This window comes from Pseudophryne corroboree, chromosome 6, assembly GCF_028390025.1.
Source record: "Pseudophryne corroboree isolate aPseCor3 chromosome 6, aPseCor3.hap2, whole genome shotgun sequence".
NCBI lineage: Eukaryota > Metazoa > Chordata > Amphibia > Anura > Myobatrachidae > Pseudophryne > Pseudophryne corroboree.
Window position 1 is genome coordinate 327,341,119 of NC_086449.1, and position 5,349 is coordinate 327,346,467.

General features: G+C 39.7%; 2 pseudogenes; one reads left to right on the forward strand and one right to left on the reverse strand.

The window, feature by feature from the left end:
- The first annotated feature begins 2,374 nt into the window (after positions 1-2,374).
- LOC134938103 (5S ribosomal RNA) lies at positions 2,375-2,494 on the forward strand (annotated as a pseudogene).
- Positions 2,495-4,461: 1,967 nt separating this feature from the next.
- Positions 4,462-4,581, reverse strand: LOC134938498 (5S ribosomal RNA; annotated as a pseudogene).
- Between the last annotated feature and the right edge of the window lie 768 nt (positions 4,582-5,349).

Below are 5,349 nucleotides of genomic sequence, written 5' to 3' on the forward strand. Positions count from 1 at the left end.
ATTAGTCCGTGAGATTTCTTCCAGTGATGGATGTGCCTCAAATCAAACCAAATGGAAATAATATAGTGTAATATGTCTATATACAACCAATAACACCTATATACAGACAAGGGTAATGATGTAATTCTGTGTACCAAAACTGATTTTAAGGAAGTGGCTCCCAAAAGGTCTGTTAGGCCCCCAATCTAACACAACATGCGTGAATCAGTCCCACAAGACTCTTTCCATCAATAATTTCAAATATTGTGACGTACCGTACTCACATGATCAATAGTGAGTACACTCCCATAAAGGTATCTTTGGTCACCGGTATCTCAGGGTATCTTCTACGTGTCACTTGACTTCTTCTAAATGATGTATTCTTATTCAACAATTCTTGTGATTACCTCCGATGTAACATGAACTGTTGCCTCTGTTGTTGCTGCTGTGTGAGGGGAGGAGAACGCAGCGCCTCTCCTGTCCCTCATTGCTCAGTGAAGTGAGTCCGGTCTCCAATGGAGATTATATCTTGTACGGCAGAATGTATTCTCCCTTAGCTATATTTTTTCTTTACCAGCAGCTGAACATTGATAACATCTCACTAGTGCACGCAGGGTAACTAGAAACCTTCCTGGAGAGACCACATTTTGTTTCCATGTAAAGAAGCCGATATCGAGGCCCTTGACTCCCATAAGATACCTTTATGGGAGTGTACTCACTATTGATCATGTGAGTACGGTACGTCACAATATTTGAAATTATTGATGGAAAGAGTCTTGTGGGACTGATTCACGCATGTTGTGTTAGATTGGGGGCCTAACAGACCTTTTGGGAGCCACTTCCTTAAAATCAGTTTTGGTACACAGAATTACATCATTACCCTTGTCTGTATATAGGTGTTATTGGTTGTATATAGACATATTACACCATATTATTTCCATTTGGTTTGATTTGAGGCACATCCATCACTGGAAGAAATCTCACGGACTAATGATCAAAGACTGATACATCTCCCACAAGGGTTCCAGTGATCTGTGGAGGACAGTTCATCTGAAAAAAGCATTTTTCATGGGACATTTATGTTGACACAGGACTGAGCGCTTTGATACATTCTCTTCTTTGCATTTATTGTCTCCAGTTTAGGGCATTGGTGGTCCCTTTGTTTGTATTTAGCTGCATAAGTTTGTTTTGCGCCTTGGGACAGTTCATTTTCTGTATTCTTGGTCTATACTATTCTTGTGTTGGCATTCAACACATCCTCCTGTATCGTTTTATCACCGAATTGTTAGAATTTTATTTTTTATTCTTCTCATTTCTCATCTGCTGTTCTCTGTGATTGGACATGCTCTATAGTTCACCAATTGTACTGTTGACTACCTATTCCAGCTATGTCTTGTTCTTATTGTTGACATAAAACAAAATAAAATAAATCGTTTAAAACCAGTGTTTCAGTCTCATAATGCGCAATCCTAGTAGAAATCTGGGATATCATTCCCTTAATAGAAGCCACCCACTGGGGTTCGGATTCGGAAGGCTGAGAAATAATATTACATTCCTGAGTACATGGAATGGACACACACACAGTTTCCCCCAAGTACCTTCAGAGAGACACAGGGGTAAATTTACTAAGATGGGAGTTCTATTTAAGATGGGATGTTGCCCATAGCAACCAATCAGATTCTGCTTCTCATTTATCTAGCACCTTCTAGAAGATAATACCTGGAATCTGATTGGTTGCTATGGGCAGATCTGCGATAACACATGGGTCTGGGAACTTATCCTGGATCTCATGTGTTACCGCACGAAAATAGCAATTTTTACGCCCTAACAAAAAAAAAAGGAGGCAATAATTAGCCGGATAATGACCATTGGTCATATATTGCGCAATTAGCTTTTTTTTTTTGGTCGGGTGAAAATACATTGGGGCTCATAGGATACCCCCTAAGACACTACAAGTTACTGTACATCATGCAATATGCTAAAAGGGGTAGGGTATGGGGAATGCCGCACTGGTGTGATTTAATACAGGTGTGTATAATAATATTCCTCTGAAGAGACTAATTACTTCTTATTTCTGTAACCACACACTTTAGGGCAACTTGCCACTCTTGTAGTGTAAATAAGGTGGCCGTCAGTGGTGCCCCCTGCGTCAGTAAATATGAAGTTCAACACAAAGTACAAAAAGACAGAAAACTTTTCAGGGAGCACTCTACTTCAGAGGGACTTTGTAAGTTCAAATACTGATGACTGATAAAAACAACAATTTTATTATTCATTACATTGAAAGTGTACATATACAATTGTAAAGTATTTGTTATCTATGTAAATAGACACTGCTTTTCTAAAATAGAACTACTGCTCAAGAAATCTGTGCACTGACAGTGGCAGGCTTAATTACTGCGTCCATACCCCACTGGAGATGCCCAATCTCCTCTGATCTTGGAAGCGAAGCAGTGGAGGGCCGGGTTAGTACTTGGATGGGTGACCACCTGGGAATACCCAGGTGCTGCAATCTATTTTTGTCCGCCACATTCGCACACCTGCAATAAGGAATTAAAAAAATTTGATGGTTCTACATTAGCAGTAATCTGACCTGTGATTTAAATCCCTGCAAATTCTTTTCCCATTGGGATGTAAACAAAAAACAGTGATGGATACCGCACAGGTTAAAAATAATTGTATATGTATAGTAGTTGTCATCAGGGCCGGCAACAGAAATCTCTGGGCCCGGTACACTGATACCTCTGGGGCCCCCCTCTTCCCTCCAATCCCCCCCCCCATTCAACCTTGAACCCAGACCCACACATCCCTCCCCTGCATGTGGCAATAAATGTATTGCCATATATGAGTATTGTTCAGGTGTACACAAAGAAACAGAGAATTTGACGGCAGATAAGAACCACTTGGCCCACCTAGTCTGCCCTAAACAGTTGTACACACACTGATTTACACACAGTATATTTTTGGAGTGTGGGAGGACACTGGAGTACCCAGAGGAAACCCACATAAGCATGGGGAGAATATACAAACTCAACACAGTTAGGGATGTTACTATACATACACTGCACTACTGCTGAGTAAAGTGGGCCATAATACATTATCTGAACTTTGAATAGAAGTCCTCTACCAGTGACGTTAGTATATTTTATTAATATTGTTGAATTGCTCGCATGTTATTTAATTCTGAAATAACATTATGCCAGCAATTCGACAATATTAATAAAAACCAGTAATGTCACTGCCACCAGCTAGAGAGGTTCTATTCAAAGTGCAGATAGTGATAGCCATGTTCGCAGCAGTAGTGCAGTGCATTTTTATTACATTGCATAATAAATATGTGCTTTTTAATATAATTAAAAAAACACAGATAACTAATATTCACTAAGCAATGTAAATATACGCTGCATACTGGTTGAGCACTAATTGCACTTTGATATAGCATTGCATAGTGAATATTATCTGCTGTCACTTACCAAAATACCACTGTTATCCTCCAGTTCCACGCTGCCTGGGCTGTTTCTCCTGCAACCCAGTGTTTCTCATGGGCACTGTACTCGGCTCCTCTTAGGACTATCATCACTGCAAAGACTGAACTATGAAATGTGGGGAGGAGGTAGAGGGCGCAGTGTCGTACTGATGCATCACGTGATATCTAACGCACACAACGGGAGCCGGACAGGTGACTGGGGGCAGTGGTTGGGTTACCGCAGCGGAGGGGTGGGGGAGCGGGTTCCACCGTCGGAGTTAACAACTCTCCAGTGCCACAGCTCTCTTCCTTCCAGCGTGATCCCTTTAAATTATACCCCATGCAAGCCGCTGCACTGCCACAGCTCGACACCATGGTTAATGTCCAGAACCTTGGGGCCCCTCACAGTGTCGGGGCCCGGTACGCATGTCCCCTTTGACCCCCCCTGTCACCGGGCCTGGTTGTCATCTGTAAAACTGATTATTATCCAAGGATTTGCTTCTTATTTTGGGAACCATACACTTAAGGTTCTGTTATCCTATATATTGTGTATATGATTACTATCAGTGGTGCTCCCCTGAGTCAGAGGGTATCAATGTAAACACATGGAGAGTAGAAAGTAGAAGACTCTTGTTGGGGAGCACTCTAATACAGACAGACTATTGTGGTGAAATACCAGATAAAATAAAAATACTTTAATAAATTCTCATTAAAAAATAATTTTAGAGGAGTTCAATTGATGCAGATATGTGTTAATCAATAAAGCAAAATATAGAAAGAAAAATATATACACAATTTATAGCTCGAATGCTATCAAGCAAGCCAGAATGGTTATACCTGTGGTCAAATAATAGTCACAATATGACTATGATAATGTCCTTATGCTGTAAAATGTATGACCATCATTTTTACTGCATAGATCCAAAAGGGAAAGATTATTGCAGACAGTTGAGTCATAGGTCAAAACCAAGATACCAAATAGTGCTCTTAATAGTGACAGGTCAACAGGTGGTAATTAGTTGCAGTACCAGGGTGTTCCAAGGTGGACTCCCATCCAAGTACTAACCCGGCCCTCCACTGCTTGGCTTCCAAGTTCAGACGAGATTGGGCATCTCCAGTGGGGTATGTCCGCAAATTTTATGCCTGCATTTATTGTCACTGCATTTTTGATGGGGTAATGAGTACTCACAGTAAATGTGACTTGTATGGACCACATATTCAAATACTGAAAAAAATGGTTATTTTGTATGTGGAGGAATATAGCACAATGGATACCATAATACGAAAAATCATACAAAAAAAAAAGTATAATCTTATATACCCACAAAAAAGTACGGTTAGTCCACTATTATTACCAGTAGGCAGTAAACTGCATTAGAGTATCTGTGCAAAGCCAATTTGTTATTTTTGCTCCTCTCATACCTCACTTATGTCTTGTTTCTTACCATACACTGTGGAATAGAAACCAAGAGAATGAAAATTAAGTGAAAATCAAAGAGATAAATTTGCCTATTTACATGGCAACCAGCACAGAAATGTCTTATTATTCAAATATTAGAGGACTATAATGTGTCACACAAGCAATAAACATGAAAATAACATATATTGGCATTGACCATATGCCAGGCAAAAAGTATATGACACAATATGCATCCAATTCTGGCCAACAACAAAACATATGAGTCTCTTTATTCTGTCTATCCAGACCAGAGAGAGATAAAGTTACCAACCAGCACAAAATGTCCAATAAATTAAATATTTTTCAGAGAAAGATAAAGTTGCCTGTTTGTATGGTGACCAACACAAGAATATCCTATTATTCAAAAATTAAAGGACGTCTATCATGTGTGTCACACTAGCAATAAACATGAGAATAACATGTATTACTGTATGACACACAATAT